Source organism: Parambassis ranga, chromosome 5 (genome assembly GCF_900634625.1).
Source record: "Parambassis ranga chromosome 5, fParRan2.1, whole genome shotgun sequence".
NCBI classification, from domain to species: Eukaryota; Metazoa; Chordata; class Actinopteri; family Ambassidae; genus Parambassis; species Parambassis ranga.
In genome coordinates, this window is record NC_041026.1 from 20,422,751 (window position 1) to 20,440,568 (window position 17,818).

Here is a 17,818-nt window from a genome sequence, read left to right on the forward strand (position 1 = left end):
TATCATACTGCGACACCTGCAGCCACTTGGTACAGTGTAATCTACAACAGAATGAGCAATTGTGATGAATGCTACATCGAGAGACCTTGCATACAATAAAACTATTCACCACAAAAACAAAAGCCACCATCGTCCTCATTCCTGCAGTGCAACACAAAGAATAGCTACATTACAAAAACAAAAATAACAAAACAAAACAAAATATAAAATGTATCTTGCAATTGGGAATGAAACAGATATTTTATACAAATTAGCAAAATAATACGCTGACCTACTAAGACTAGCTGCCATGGGATCTACTTGGGAGCTTATTGTCAGTCTGAATCTTTGGTAAAACTGTGTGTACTGAGTGTTTTGAATAGTAGTGCCCATCTGGCCAAGGGGTTGTGCTCCAACACAGTAGGATTCAGGAAAGCAGGAAGGAGGAAGTGATGTGAGTGACAGGCTATAGAGGAAAAAAAGTAGTTGCATGTTGATGATAGGGGAGGCTGAGGTAAGGGATTAGGGATGCAGAAGAAAAGGGGGGAGACGATAAAGTAAGAAAAAGAAGGATGGATCACTTTCCCATATTGCATGTGTAGCAGAATCCATCATCTTGGGGAGCCAGATGTGCGTCATTCACATCAAACTTTCCAAATTAAAGGGCCACCTCACCCCTCCACTCCCCTCTCTAATCCTGTCTCCATCTCCCTCTCTCTTACCATTAAGCCTCTTTTTGCTTTTACACACGCTAGCACACTTTTAACACACACACACACACACACACTGTATATAGACAACTTCTTCCTTTTTTTCCAAGGGAAGTTGCTGAGAGGGCTCATTTATGATGTTTTGCAAGAGCAGCGTAGCCTTAGGACGCAAAACGCATCTCTGCACTGCCAGACGAGGCATTGTGGGTTATCTTATCTGATGTGAAAAGGGGTGGTGAATGTTATTTGCATGCTGCATTGATGTTCAAATAGCAGTTTTGAATGCTTCCTCAGCAGGGAAGGTCTGTGATTGTATGGTTGGCGAGCAAACAAGTGTATCAGATGATATCAGCCTTGGCCTACTTAACTATCCTGGGTGATACATGAGTCTGTGCCATAAAACTTCACTTAGCTTATACATATGTCTCCAAGTCTATACCATCAACTCTCATCTTGATAGCGTTCATTATGCATGCCCATCTGTGTGTTGAAGTTCCTTGACCCTGTGTCTTTTGCACTTTATGGCAATTATATGTTAAGCACCACATATTATAGTCGTAAAAAAGGTTTGTAAGTTAGTTGATGCATTTTAAAGCTTTAGAGTAAGGGCACAAATCACCATCTAGTCCATGGACTGACACACAGACCTTCTGTGAATCCCGTTGGCCGTCCTGTCTGCACACAAAAATGACAGAAGTGAAAGAAGAGAGGAGAGACATGGACAAGAGACGAACAGAAACAAGTCAAAAGATGAAAGGTAAAGGAAAGACAGTAATAAGGAGTAGAAAGTGTCTAAATTGTAAATGAGTAGATGACGCTCTGACAGCAGAGCAACATGACAGAACTTTCACCCTTCACCATACTGTCTCAGTACCCTGTTAAACAGAGAGTAAGCCATACGACTTTTTCACTTTAGGCCCAGTTTTTTAGGGATAGGCGGGCACATGATAAGTGAAAAAGCAGAGAAATACCCTCAGAACCTTTCACTCTCTTTCTGCTTCTCTCTCTCTCTCACACACACACACACCAAGGAGACCAACTCTTTCTTCTTTTAGCAGCACTACCAGATGAGGTTTGATACCTGCGATTCCATAGTTAATCCCTGTTAGAATTCAAATCGCAGGGAAATTATGGTCTTTCTCTTACTTCCCATTCCTCACTTCCATTTTCACCCCGTCTCCCTCTCTCAATCTCACTCCCTCTATTCTCTCTGGGGTCCGGGCACAAAAAAAAAAAAAGAAAAAAGCCCTGACCTCTGCGTTTTCTCCCGTCCTTAAGATTGGTTTTAAATACTCAGCAGATTAAAGCACAGGCATGAAAGCTCACATTAGCCATATATTTAAAAATCCCCCTGGCCGATAATCCATGTATTTGTCAGAATCAAACACAGGGGAATAGAAAAGGGACCAATGACATGATGAGTAGCCTGAGCCAGACGTATTGTGAAGGGGAATTAGAAGGAGAGAGATACATTAAGTAGAATGTGGCCCAAGAAGAAAAGTCCTTCAGGATGATTATTGAAATTCACTCAAGACTGGCTCACGTGAGCGTTTGACAGGACAAAAAAGCAATGTGGCAATTTGACGACCTCTGATGGCCTTCACTGTCGTCCCCCCTTTTCTCTCTCCCTCTCTCTCTCTCTCTCTCTCTCACACACACACACACCTGTAATGATGAAAGACTGATAATGTATATTTTTTTTTTTGCATGAAGCAGGACGTGCCGCCTCACTGGAAGCTGTGACCTTCACTTCTGATAAGTTTTACCTTACATCCAAAATGTCTCACTATTTGTATCTAAGAATCACAGAAACTCTAAAATTTGCCAGCCTTAGCCTACATTGTAAATTTTTGTTTTGTTTTAATTTGACCTTGACAACCATGTTAATTTGAACATTGTTTGGACACGAGCACAAGGAGAAGCTGAATAAATGAAAGCCTCTTCTGCAGAGGAACTTTTTTCTTTCTTTCTTTTTTACAGCAGATTACAAGGACATTCTTACAAGAAAATTACATCTAAATGTGAGTTATATTCATAAACAGTTGTTAGTAAAAAACTGCTGACATTAAACTGGAGAGAGGACTAAAAGAGGCGTAGATGACGTGCAGGTCAAAAGAAATCATTGAGCCTTTCACAACCCCAGCTCATGTACAAAAACAGAGACTGTAATGATGTCAATAAGCAGTTACAGTGAATCAAAACTTATACAAAAATATTTTGCATTCAGTCATATGAGACCTCCAAGGTTTCCAACATTATTTTATTTATTTTTTATTATCATTTGATTCGTCTCAAATGGGTGAACTTGTCCTTTAGTGAAAAGAGTGTTTAATAACACAAAAGAACAGAAGAACTCTGATGCATTCTTAAATGATTGTGGGAGCAGAGGTGGCTCAACTGAACTAAATGAAAAACAACCTATGTTTCCTCAATGTCAACAACTTCATGGTGTTTTTATTTGTATGTGATTCAGTCATTGCATCTTTGAAGTACATGTCAAAGGGCAAAAATCTCTAGAGCCAGAGTGGAGATTCGTGCAGCTGTGGATTCCTCATTGACCCTGAGGTTATCATTAATAATAATCACTTTGTTTTCAACTAATTTTCTGCATCTTGACATTTTTTTGTATTGTTATAATTCACTCCATGAAAGTCTGGTCTATCCTTCCTCTCTATCTCTTCGCAGCCTCTCTCTCCCTCTCTCTCTCTCCCTCTCTCTCTCTCATTTCTCAAGCCAGTCCCTTACAGAACACAGTGCAGAGGTAAAATCATCGAGGTTTTTCCAAATATTTCTGTGTGTGTCTGTGTGTTTCTGTGTGTGCATGTGATGCTTTCTGAGACCAAGACTCCCCTTATGCATTGATAAATTATACAGTTGTGTATATCTATCATACATAATTCCTTAATAAATATCTTCATTATATTTTATTTAGTTTCTTAAAATGCTTTCCATCTATTAGCTATCATCTGGTCTTGAGCTGGTTATTATATCAAGGTTGTTATATATGTCAGCTTAACACCGACGGCCACACTAATGTGACAGAGCTCTCTGGGTTACATCTCTTTCAGTTACATTAAAAATCTTCGGGACAGCACGGAAATGCCACACATCACATCTTCAGAAACCCACACACACAGACTGAAAAAGGTTGCCCAAGAAAGTCAAGTCTATCCTATCCTTCTTCCCCATCTCTCCACAGCCTCTCTCTCTCTCTCTCTCTCCCTCTCTCTCTCTCATTTCTTAAACCAGTCCCTGACGGAACACAATGCAGAGGTAAAATCATAGAGGCTTTTCCACATCTTTTTCTGTGTGTGTGTGTGTGCGCGATGCTTTCAGAGACAAAGACCCCTGCTGTAGGGAGTCCTGTGGGAAAGGCGTGCGGCCGGAAGATGTGAGCGCGCTGGCGAGTGATAATGTCAGCTGGGGAGATACGGCGTGTCATTTTACACAACCACACATCAAAAAAGACAGTGGGGGGAGAGAGAGGAGAAGACAGCATGTCATTTGTTTGCTTTGATACAAGATCGCACCGAGGGAGAGAATGGAAGGCAAATGTGTGTGTGTGTGTGTGTGTGTGTTTGTGTGTGTGAGTGTGTTTGTGTGTGTCTTTTTGACAGTGTGTTTGTATGTCCAGCACGTGAACAGATGAAGGGATAGGATTTCAGGGGGATATTTCCTAAATGTCTCATATTAAGTTACACTTAAACAGACACACATGAAGACTGGCACAGTTCTGCAATGTCTGGCCTGCATGGAGCATCACGCAGACCCCCCACACATAACCACACACAAAAAAATCACAGTTTGGTCAATACTGTAACTGTACTTTACACAGCATGGTTCTGTTATTGGGTATTATTTAGAGCTCAGTTTAATTTGACACAGTAATGGGAAAGTAGTAAAATACTACTGCTGAATATGGTTTGCATGCATATGTTACATAACACTATGTTATCATATGTATTGATGTGGATCCTGCATCATCATGTCCGGGTTACATTTTCTGTAATGATGTCTGGTATGATCCATTTGATTACACAGCTACTAAAAAAATCAATAATTTTCTATAAAATCTTGACTTTATATGAAATACACTGCACTATGATAGCGGATTTGCTACAGTCTGCTATACATCAATGATAGTCTGTCCTTTGGAAATAACCACAGAATGCTGAAACCAATCAGAATTAAGCTTTAACACCACTGTGTTATCATTTCTGTTACTTGATTATTAGAGAGATATATGAAAATATCATAAAAAGGAAATACATGCATAGTACTCTATCTAGTGCAGTAGTTGAGTAAATGTATCATTTACTTATTTACCTATTTTGTACCATGAAATGTAACAGTCAATCAAAACGTCAAATTGTCCTAGCTAAACTTGACCCAGTAGTGTTGGGACTACCTTGACCTTTACTTTTGTGTTTTGTGTGTTTTTAGTTTTGTGTTATTAATGTGTTCATGTGTGCAGCACTGTTTTTTAAGGTATGTCCAGTAATATAAACACAAACAGCTGAGAAGCCATTCACACCAGTGTCTATCAGGTCCCTCCAAGATGCCCAGCTGACAAAAGTTGTGTGTCAGATATTTAAATGATACATCACTTTTGCTAGATCTAAAAAAAAATGTATGATGTGTTCTCACCATGTTGTGTTGACCTGTCATTTACATCAGCACTTAGTACACTACAGAGGATGTGTATTTAAAACAAAGCTGAAGTTTGCAGCTATTCACTTTGTTGTTGAATGCTTTGCTGTATCATAACACATAACATCTTAGGAGAACTTTTTTATCTTAGAAAGTTAAAAGAAGTTACAGTGGAAATCCTCCTCCATCTCTGATTACACTCAGACAGGTAATCCTTCACCTTAAAACATCTTTTCTGTTTCTTAAGTAAATGAAGTCTCTTTGAGCAAGTTTCTCCCATCTTCAGCTCCACACAGACTGCTTTACTAAATTATTAAAGAGTGTGTTTTGTTTTGGAGTATAATGTGCACGTGTATTTGTCAGACTGGTCAGACTGCTTGGCTGCAAGTCCTTTAAAATGAGTCCTTGACGCACAGAGTGAGATTCTCTCTTTCTCGCTCTCTCCGGCTGTCCCTGCATATGGGAAGAAGTGTGTGAGTGTGTGTTAAAACAGCTTGTTAACACGTACACTACTGCCTAGGCCAGGACTCCCTAATTATTCCCTTTCAACGAAAGGCCAAGACAAGGAGAGAGTAGTGATAAACACATTCTCTCACATGTCTCTCCCTTCTCCATTCACTTCAGCATATGTGTATGTGTGGGAGTGTGTGGTTGTGTGATGTGGAGCAGCTGTGACAGTAAACATGTTTATGAGAGGCTAATAGAAAGCAGGTGGTGATTGGCTGTGATCCTCGTGGCAATCAGTGTGTATTCAGAGGCAGAAGCCGCTGTCTGCACACAGGAACACACACTGACTGTGTTCACAGGTACAGGAGCCGTGGAGCAGCTCTGCGCTGATGCGCACACACACACACACACACACACACACACACACACACTCATTACTGGAACACTCGCAGCTCTGAGATAGCGTTTTGGAAGCACAGTCTGCTGTTGTCTTTGCCTAACCACAGAGGCGGCAGCGGCATGTTTGTGTATTTATGTGTGTGTATGCCGTTTTCCCACTTTGTCTTTATTTGTAAACATGCACACTCATGTGTGTACCAAAGTGGGTGTGGGCACATATGAGCGTGTTTATGAATGTTTGGATAATTTGCTCTGTGCACTGCATTCCCATACTGAGTCTGTTTATTTGTATATGTGTGAGTGTGTGTGTGTGTGTCTGAGGCCTTTAGGTTCAACTTTCAAGGCGTTTTGTGGATTCTGTGGGAGTTGTTTGTAAACATCAACAGCAGTCAGTTTCATTTTATTGTTGCTTTATTTTACGACATTATTCCCAGATGGCTTTTTTTTAATGCCTCTGCCACACATCCCTCTACTCCCAGTTGCCGCCACACATTTCGCTTTCATATGCAAACAAACAACATTTTTTCAGTTGAATTCAAACAGCAGAGGAGGTCAGAAGATTTTTTCCTCACAAGCCAGAACTGCCACCTCTTTTTATCAATCCTGAGTTGAATGGATCAGACTGAGTTATTCAAGTTGGTGGCAGGAGGCTTTTTTTTCCTCGTTTTTACCAGCTCTGTGACACCGTGGGTGAGCACTCCCATATTTCTCTTTAATTAAGCCAGGGAAAACCTTGTAGTACAGCCAAGCCAGCTCATGTAGCCACTTATGTTTTAATTTAATTACCTGTCCACTTTGATAATTATTCCCCCTGATTAACAGGGAGGGAAGGGTTCCTAAATGGGATGGGAGATGGGTTACAGGGCCAAACAGCATTTTCCTCCTTTCACCAAGAACAAGAATGAGGGTGTAGAATTTACACGACCGGGTCAGTCCGGATTGTGGTCCAGTTGCAGCCTGCTTCAGGCTTCACTCAGCTCAGATTTATTCAGTTTTCTGAGTTTCCCGTTGTCAGTTTAATCCTCTGATTTTTATGCAACCATAACCTAAAACAACAACAACAAACAAAAATTCTGCAAGCAGGCGGGTGGAGGTGATTGATTTATCTTTAGTCAAAATGTCAGCAGTTACACAACAACAAGCACAAGAATGATTCAGACTCGGTGCTCTCTGTTTGTGTGTCTCATCTGTTCTCATACAGACTGCTGTTTGTTTGTTATGATCTTTATGTACCTGCTGGGTGGGGGGGGGGGTGATTGGGTGGGTGGGGTGCAATTCTAAACTTCCTTTTAATAACGTTGTCTGATTCTTGTAGATCAAACCTTAAAGGGCACCGTCCCAGTAACAACCACTTAGAAAAGCATCACTCATCACCATCCAGTTGCTCACATTAGCACTCATCAATTCCCGGGAGATTTATTAAAGACATATGACAAAGTGTTCCTGGTGGAATTCATCAAGCTGCAGAGGAGAAGCCAGTAAGTAAAAGAATGTACGGGCGCTCTGCACACAAACACACAGCCAAACATTTGTCTCACACACACTCAGACACACACATTTTTTACTAGTATTGATCGTACTAATGAATGCGTTGTGATTTACTGCAGTCGTGGCCCATTGTTGGGTGGTGCTGTGATGGACTGCCATCATTTTCCAAAGGTAAAAGCTTAGATAGAGGAAAAGCAGGAGGACAGAATCTCATTTAATGACCAAAGCAAAAATTATTCCAGGATCTTCCTCTGAGTTATAGTCTTTTTTTTCTCTCTCTCTCTCTCTCTCTCTCTCTCTCTCTCCAAGCGACAGGTATGATGTAATTTCAAAATTTCATCAGAGACAGTAATCTCAACACTGATTATGCTGTCAATTAGTAAATGAATGTGGAAGAAAAAAAAGGAGGTAATAACTCTGAAAAAGGAGTTGTCAAGCTTCCAAAATACATAAAGGACACACTGAGGTAGGCAGACAGTAAAATTTATCTAATCACAATATAACTGTCTGTTTTGAAGGTAAGTGCGTAACGAGACTCCTAAAAAGATTTCACATTTATTTTTTATTTGTGGAATGCAGCATTTTTAGGTGGACGTAAATCTTTTTCAATCAATATAAACGTCAAACTGTATTAAAAATGGTCTGCCAAGAATATAAAAAATATGTATAGAAATGTAGACTATTGATTTTTATCTTTTTACAAACTTTTATTAAGAGACTGAGAAAAACACAAAATGTGTTTACTAGCTCTCACAGCTAGCAGCTGTAACTCTGTTTCATGAGTTTGTTTTGTTTCTGGCCGTTTCTGAGTTGAAACTTGTGCGGACTAACATCTGTTCCTCTCTGCTTCTACAATAGCACAACTCAGCCAGGATGCAAAGAGAGGTCAAAAGATCAGTGCCTTCCCCTAATCCACACACACACACACTGAGCGAGAGACAGAGAGAGGCACCTCTGACTGGCTGCTGTTTTATTGTGCGCCAGGGCTCTGCGAGGATAGGGCAGCAACGAAAACGCGCACCTGCTTTAGAGGCATTACGGTAGCGCAGCAAACTGTCCCCCCGCAACACACACACACTCCACACCCGTACACACTCAAACACACACACACACGCAGTCAGCGCTTAGTGATTCAACCCTGATTTCCAGCGGACGAGCAAGCAACAGACGGGATGCCAAAAAGTGAAGACCGGTGGAGAGGTTGTACGCGCTGAGCAAGCCTCTCGAAGAGATAGCGAGGGGGAGCAACTAAAACAAAACGAGAAGCTACGTTGATTCTCCGCGGCAACTTGCGCACAGTGCCAGAGTTTTAGCGGCAGTATTGTTCTGACTTCACTCCAGAGGGGCCACTCCGAGGAGAGAGGACGCACACAAAAGGGGAAAAGGAAAGGACTAACGAGCACGCTTTGTCGTTGAAAGTAATGGTCCTGCGGTCTTAGATCCTAGATTTCTCTGTCTCTCTCTCCTCTCTGTTTCTTTCATTTTTTATTTTTTTCGTCCCGTCGGTTTGTGTCCCCCCTTTGTCGCCGTGAGAGAGTGGACGCGCCGGGGGTTTGAGGAGCAGAAGCGGGCTGTCCACATGGTCCAACCACTGGCGTGAAAGTTGACTTCTTCAGAAACCAAGAGAACAGGTTGATGCATTATCTACACTTTCCTTTCCCCTTTCATCTTCCTCCGTCTTCCCTCACTCTCTGCCTCCATTGACGCGTTTCTCAGTATGAGCTGAGAAACACACACAACTTCAACTTTTCATCGCACATTGTTTGTGAAACTCTTCCAAGTCTGCCTAATAATATAACAGGGTATTAGAGTGGGCATATGCAGCGGCCACACTCGGAGTTTCCCCCCGTTCCACTTCTGATCGTCCGTGTTTCTTTCTCACTCTTTTCGGGGTGAAACTTTTTACGCTTTTTTAAAATCCTCACTTTAAGCAGTTACAGTTTTCGAATCTTTTTAGTGGAAAGAAAATTCAAACGCATTAACATTTGTCCGGTCTCTCCAATTCCTCATATATATATATTTTAATCAAACTATTTATTTATTTGGACTCGTATTAATTTATCAACACATCGTTTGGTGGCTCTTACAGAATTGTCTAAAACCTTCACCTGTAAGACAACTTGAAAGTTTAGTTTCCCCGCACAGGTTCAGGCTGACTGTCGGGAGTGGATTTGAATGGAGGAAACTTTAACTTCGCCTCTCTGTTAATAAGCCTCGTTGCGGGATTTGATAATAGACACCGACGTAGGCTGCGTGGTGATAATATTACACAAACACGCAGCCGTGTGAGAACCGTTTGCTGTCACCGCTTTATGAGGCAGATTGTTTTTTTTATTGTTAAAATTGAGTTTTTGACAATTAAACAATACGTTTAAATTTACAGAAGAGGACCAGGCTGTCGCGCTCAGTGCAGATAATAGAGTCCTTGTCTTAAAAGAAGGGAAAAAAGCTTTTTTTGTTGACATGGTCAATAGGTCTGAGGACAATACCTTCTTTTCAAACCATTTTGACTTTTGAAACTGGAACCGCTTTGTGTGACTTCACTAGGTTTTGCGTGCCTCTTGTGTTTTTTCATCTGTGTTAATAAATAAAATAGAAATTTACAGCAGAATGTCTTAACGTGGAGCAAAGTGTCCCCGCACAGTAAAACTTCCAAATCCAGTTTTTACGCACATTTTAAAAGGATCAAATCTGCAGACAATGCAAGTGCATCACACCTCTGCTGCTCCTTAGTCCTTTTAATCGTGAGTTTATTAAACTGATCCGACGGAGAGAAAAAATACACTTGCTGTACTTTAGACGACAAAACATATTCCTACATATTTTTATCCGATATTATAAATTTAGAAACTGAGAGGGATGAAGTCTGAGCTCAAACCTCTGTGTGACCCATCTTTTCCTTCTTAGGCAACCAACTGACTGAAAGTAGGGCCTGCACCACAAAGGAAAAAATTTCCTGCAGGAACGAAAACCGTATTGCTCGGACTATTTAAAAAAAAAAAAATTAAGAACAAGGTGATGAGAGAAACTGTATACATTATTCTATAAATTAGGCGTTTCTTCGTGCAAACAACGCGCAGAACTGCCACAACTTTTCTATTGGGGAAATCTCACCTTTAAAAAAAATAAAATACTCATCATCACATATCAACCACACGTCAGATGGCCTCGCATGATTGAAAGCTGCACGGCAGAAAAAGAAAAAGAGGTAGAGATGAAAATGACAATTAATTGCTGCTAGTTGTCTGTCATTGAGAGAAAAGCGTACAGGCCGTGTGGGTGCACACCCTGACATGGGCATTATTGCCCCGTGATTGATGGGCGCCGGGGCATTTGGCATAATTAATTTTATTTACTGTGTGCCCCCTCCTCCCTCTCTCCCTCTTTCTTGCTCTCTCTCTCTCCCTCTTTCCTGTTGTGTCCCCCCCCCCACCCTCTCGCCCCCTCCCCTGTCCTCTGTGGTGGCATTTCTGCGACGTGATGACACACTTTTAATTGCACTTTAATAGAAGATCCAGCGGGAATGAAAAAGCTCTTAATCACGTTTTATGACCTTGTCACAGTTGTGGTGTCAGACAGGAAAGCAGGTATTTGGTGTTGTCTCGGAGCCTCTGGTGTAAAGTGTCTGCCGAATTATTCCGTCTTGATTTTTTGTATTTTTTTAAAGCAAAGTTTATTTCTCTTGCATGTGTCAGGTCCACGCAACCAGCTGCAGCCTTCATAAAAACTGCACAGGAAGGTTTTTTTTTAAATGATCAGTGGCCTTCACTCTGAGTCAGCATGCTCCTGTTTAAATGATCAGAATTGTTTGCTGTTTGTTGTTTGTTTTTTTTAATTTTGGCTGAAATATGAGAAGGATATTTTATTTTATCTGCATATTTTTATAGTAGTAAATAATGTTCAAATAGTTTTCCTTATTCTTTTTATTGACTGCAAATGTAAACTGTGAAGAATTTGATCTTTTCTCTCATCTTTCAGTTGATTATTTCCTCTCTCTTTAATAATAATTTGTCGTATGATTTACAAACATCATGCACAATTTATATTTTACATTTATTGACTGATAATCACCTGCATACCTCAGAAAGAAGCAGCTCAGGTTAAACTTTGAGACCCTGCTGAGAAAATATATGTATTTTTTATTATTCTACATGTAGTCTATCAACAGTAAAACTACTGTAAAGTTATCCTTTCTGTGTAGTGCTTTGCTCACTGATCACATCAGTGACAGGCTTTTCATGAAAAAATAATAAGAGACAATGAAACAAAAGAGTATTTGAGGGACAGAAGTAGTTATTTGGGTAAAGAGTGTATGTGTGCAGGAAGCCAGAGGTGTCAGAGACAGATTGACTCTCTCTGCTCTCTGTCGGCTATTGTGTGCCCATGTCTGTGCGCTTGCCTCAGCGTTGCCACCTTTTTTCATCTGACTTGCTTCAACACTTTTCCGTCTTTGCTTTTTTTCCCCCCTCCCTCCTTCTCTTCTCAGCAGCTGTGTCTTTTCCATGTCCTGTTTTCTTTCATTGTTTGCTCATGTACTGCTGATTTTTATCAGGTTCAGACTCGGTTCTCCACCACACGATTGTTTCTGCTGTGCTTTCTGACACGTTATTTAAATGATGATTTTCAGCTTGTAGGTCCTGTATGTGCATGCAAGTACGTGTGACTATAGCCATGTATGAGACTGTCTAGAGACAAGGAAATAATGGCTATGAATCTCATGTGCTGTAAAAACCCCTTCAGCGGGATTAAAAGCCACCAACATGATTGTGTTAGTCCATAAACTCACTCAGAGAGTCCTTACCTCCAGCATGAGCACATGTGAATGTATGTGTGGAAGAGCGTATATATCTGAAAGCAGGAGTGTGTGTGTGTGTGCACGAGAGTGCTTTTTTCTCAATTCACCTGTCCTGCTTGAGTGAAAATGGGCAGTATTTGAAGTTTTAAATGTCCTGTGCGTCGGTAGCATTGATGGCTCGCCTGTCCGTCTCTACATCTCTTCATTAAAACCCTCCTGCTATCCCAAACCCACAAGTCTGAGTGGGCTTTTGGCTTCAAAGTGATGTTGAAGAGCACCCGTATACGACACTGCTATACATGTAGGGTTTGACCCGTGATAGATACTCACAGATTTACTTGTATTGTTGCACTTAGTGCATTACCTGCTGAAAAGCTGAAATGGTTAAATTTTCAATATTCTTTAGATGGGTTTTGAGAAAAGCAAAAAAGAAAAGAAAGGAAAAAAAATTCTGCACTGGGAAATAAAAGATGAAATGTTGGTCCTGAAGCTGACATTAATGCAGAGCTGCACGCGTCACAGCTGAACATGTGCTGAGCTTTAAACGTGGGAGGACGAGAACAGAAAATATCCAACAAATTTTGTACTTGTATGCTGAAATTAAACACATCAGAAGCATGTGTATCATGTATTTTTAAACAGTACATTTGATCTTTTTTCATATGTCATATGATATAAAAAGCAATTACACTCTGTTAGCTTGTTAATGAAATATTTTGATAGATTCAGAAATTAAAAGAAGGTGTTATTACATATGGACTCCGGTTGTGCATTGAGGTGATTGACTGCGCAGTGAAACTGCCGCCACATTGCTTTAGACTGAGGCCTGATTATACATGTGGTTCTAATTGAACCTGTTATTTAGGAGAAGTTGAGGGCTGAATGCTTGTGTGAATGTGTGTGTCTGCCCGTCTGTGTGTGTGTGTAAAATAAACTGCGCACATTTTTCAAAGATGAGATGTGTTTTCTTGAAGGGTCGGGAGACGCTGTCGTACAGTAAAGTTGCAGTGCAGCAGGAGGGAAGAAAAAAGCGGGAAGATGGACCACCTGTGTGTGTGAGAGAGAAGATGATGTTTTCTTTTGTTGCCTTTTCTTTTGCCTTTTGTGGCTTTTGAAAGAACTGTCATTGTGTATGTGGTGACAGCAGCTCCAGCCTAATTCTCTTTTAAAATTTACGCACTCCTCCCACTCTGATTGATAAGGTAATCATTTTCTCTGACACAGTGGTTTAGCCTGTGGTCATTAACATGTCTGTGCATTTAAGATGAGACGTTACCCAAGTTTTTTTGTTTGTGTGAAGGGTGGCTCGGAGATGTTGCTCTGAGCACCAGCCCATTAACAACTGATGGATGTGGGAAGGAGTGACCCAGCAGTTCAGAGAGGAAGAGACTGTTTCCTATGGGTGGGTGTGGGGGGGCTGTGGAGGTAGGGTGGAGAGAAAGAGATAGAAAATGTGAGTGAAAGGCCGCATGAAGAAAGGGAAACAGCAGTGTGAGGGTTATAGGCATGGGCTATTATAGCTGAGGAAGCATTAGATCAGCCTCTCCAGAGTGCGCTTGGCACCTGAGGCCATGGCTGGAGCAGAGAGCTGGAGCTGAAGCAAAGGGCTGTGGCTGTGGAGTCTGGAGGACAGAGAGCAGACTGCGCAGTAAGGCAGTTGGAGCTATCTGGTTTGATTTAAGAGACAGAGAGGAAGAGGATCATGAGGTCAGTGGCACAGAATCAGGTAGAGCGCTTGAGATGGTCAGCAGAAGCAGAAAAATACCAGAGCAGCTTAAGGAACTGAGAGGACGCCTGTTGTGCTCAAGCAAAGCATCTTCATGAAAAAGCTCTCATCGGTCGTTGTGTCCCCTGCTAACTCTGCATTGCTTTTGACAGCTGTATTTGTGTTATGGATTTTCCTTCACTCTATCCCATCTCCCTTTCCTTTTCCCCTGCCTACCTCTCTCAGTAGTCGGCTCCCCTCCTCTCCATCGCCTCCACCCTATGACCTTTTGTAAGCACTTCATCAGAGAGCCGTTGGTGTTTTCTAAAGCGCTGCGACAAACTGACAGGGCAGCCGTCAATCGAGCGGGTAACCGAGCAGTGGAAAGCCTCCCTCAGAACAACAATGTGACTAAACTTTCTGCAGCACTGCTTTAATGTGTATTGAAAGGATTGCTGAGAGGGGTAGGTGACAGCTGTGAAGCACAAGACTGCGAGTGTTATGGATACACAGGGAGATTTTGCACATTTTATAAACCATCTGACTGTAGAGAAGCATTACACAGCTCTTGAGTGCTCGTTTGTCCGCAGCGCTGTGCCGCGGTGAAATCTGCCAAGCGGATGAGTGAACCGCTCTGATGAGACGCTGAGATTCACACAAGAGGTGGAGCACGCAGGGATTCACATCAAGGTCTATAACACTATGCAACCCAAACCTTAAATTTAGATTCTATGCTCATTTCATTTTTAAATGTACAGTTTATCTGATCAGATATATTAGTTTCTGATGTCAACCAGCGTGACTGTAGATTAACATACGATGAGAGGAAATTAGTGGGGCTGTATTCCACATTGTCTCTGTTCATCTCCATCCTGGACCAGGGAGGTAATAACCATTTAAATGCATCTCATTATGTTTTCTAATCCGTAAAGTATGGAGATGTTGGCTAACGCAGGAAAAAGTGAGGCTGCAGTGCCGGCGTGCACTGCTCTTTCATGGTATTAGTATTTGTGGTATTAGTTCCGGGGGACATGGGATGCCTACTTAAGCTATTAGCATGTGAGGCGCCATGGGATGATCCATCCCCTGACAGGACGAGCTGTTAACCAGTGTTAAACCAAATCACAATAGGCTGCCTGGGTTGATGGATTGACAGAACTCCCTCTCTGCACTCTCCTGGGCCGCCCCTCAACTTCATCTATATAAAGGTTTATTCATATTAGAGGGGAACTTTCTTAAAACTTCTAGAAGAAATATCGAGAGATTTTCTTCGGGAGTAAATGAGATGAATATGATCTGTCCAACAGCAAAATGCTTGGCTGGTCTTCATCCACATATTTTCCCCCTTTTCTTCTGCTGTTTGCTCAGAAGGTGAAGAGATGGTGCAGGCTTTGCCCAGTGGGGTGTGAACTCTATAGCTTGTATAGTTTATAGGAGGGGGTGGGGGGACTGTAGGGGAAGATAGTGACTGCTAGAGCAACTGTTCGGAGATGCTGTTGTGATTTGCATGTGTGTATCTGTGTGTGTGTGTGTGTCCGTGTACACGACTGCAATTAAGTGTCAATCAAATGCTGACCTTCCACCTCTCTCCTCCTTGGACAGAATTCCTCAAGTTTTAGGTTTTGTTTTTCAGGCGGCTGTCAGAGGGAAAGAAAAGCAAACAGGTCGCTGCTTTCCCAACCTGTGTGTTTTTTTCCTTTTATTTTTTGACGTTTCACTGATAGGGAAATAATTGTTTTATCTTCATCAGAGACCTTTTGAGAAAAAAAGAAGAAGAAAAAAACAGAAAACTTCCAGACAAACAGGGAGAGCTGTGTGTTTGAGTAGCTTGTGCTGGTTCATCAGCGGCCGTTTTTTTTTTTTTTTTTTTTTTTTTTCTTCACTGTGTGGCTGCTCGCTGAGCATTGAAACTCTGTTGGTGCGTATGCGCAGACACATGCACGCCTGTGTGTGGTGGGCATTGTTGACCGAGAGACATCTGCCACTAGATTATTCCCAGCTGTTATCTGAATAATTGTGTAATCCCTCCCCCCCCCCCCCCCCCCCCCACACACACACACCTCCCTCTTTTTTTTTTTACTCCCTCTCGCACTCCCTCCTCCCTCGCCTCCTTTTCTCCCTTCTTGCACCCACATTGCTTCTTCCTCAGTCTGATGAGAAAGAGAGTGATGAGTCTCTTTTCTGGGTAGGCTTTTTTTTTCAGGAGTGTTTATGAGAGTGTGAGTTTGTATGTGTGCGCATCTTTGCGGCCCCTGGTCACCGGTCATTGTCTGACATTTGTAGAAGGATTTGAGCTCCCCACTCTCCACTACATACACACACATGCAGGCTCACCTCTCTCCACCTCACCTCCTCCTCCTCTTCCTCCTCCTCCCCGTGGCTCTTGGGGAAATAAAAAGTAGCCTAATCCTGCCAGATCAAGACTGCTGTCCACCACAGCTTTACCAGCCTGTGAATCAGAGCCAGCTCTCATGTTCCTGAGGAGAGAGAAAGCAGGAGTGTGTAGGTGGGTGTGTTTGTTTGTTGTGGACCTGTGAAGCAGCGTTCACTGTTTGCTGGCACACTCTTGGACAGAGGGTGAGAGGAAAGCAAAGCACTGAAAAACAAGAAGAAAAGAGGAGCTGGGAAGTAGGAGAAGTGTGGTTTGCTGGAAGAAAGGAGTGCCGTCTTTGATTTTAACGATGTGTAAGTCCTCGCTCACCATTTAAGCAACAGTCATTTTCAGATGTGAGGCAACATATAATACTTTTCATACACCATTATCAGATGTTTTTTTCTAATTAAAAAGTTTATGTATATATATATATATTTTAGTAGTTTTCTTTTTCAACTTCAATACATCAACGTAATAAAAAAGGCCTTTATTTTTTTCTTTTAATAATTGATTAAAAATAATTTTTCCAGGATTAAAAGAAAAAACATCATTCGTGCTGTCGTATTTTCAGTGCTCCACTGTATCTACAAAGGTACAACAGAATGTTTAAACAGAGACATTTTTGGTTGACTTTTAATGAGACATATGTGAACTAAAAAAGAATATTTAATCGAGGCCTTTTTTAAAATTTGATTGCAATAAACAGTCAGCTCCTTCTCTTGCTCTGCTTTTGTATTTTTAACACTCCTCTGTCACACAAATGTATCGGGATAAATGTTTGTGTCAGTCATAAGGCTACACACATACACTCAGCGTGTGCGCCTGCAGTTGCCAGGGCTGCCTTTATTTCTGGTCCGTGGTTGGTCGGAAAGCGTTCTTTTCCCTGTTGGATCTCCAATAGTCACTCAGTGTGAAGGACTCAACACTTGCTGTCGCTCTCTTCCCCTCCTCGCCTCGTGTTGTGTTGTACTTTTCTCCTGTCTATCTACTGTTTTTCCTGCTCCTCTCCTGCTCTGCTGTCTAATTATCAGAGCTCTGGGTTCCCTCAGCCTCTTCATTACATCCAACATGTCATCACAGTTTACCTCCAACGTTTGCTACTTCTGCCCAGGCCTCATTCAACAGCAATAATTTATTCTGTATAACAGAAAGGACAAGAGTGAGAGTGTGTGTCAGAATGACTCAAAATGCATTTTTTTATTATTATTACTGAAAGATTCAGAATGAGGCCTTTCAAATAAAATTCATTTGTTAAATGTAATGTTCTTGCT

General features: G+C 41.6%; 1 protein-coding gene across 4 annotated transcripts in view; it reads left to right on the forward strand.

The window, feature by feature from the left end:
• The first annotated feature begins 8,769 nt into the window (after window positions 1-8,769).
• foxp4 (forkhead box P4) overlaps window positions 8,770-17,818 on the forward strand; it is an 84,813-nt gene continuing 75,764 nt past the window's right edge. For all 4 annotated transcript variants that reach the window (XM_028405356.1, XM_028405358.1, XM_028405359.1 and 1 more), the window contains exon 1: window positions 8,770-9,304. The gene's annotated coding sequence lies outside the window, so the exon portion shown is untranslated. The remainder of the gene's footprint in view (window positions 9,305-17,818) is intronic.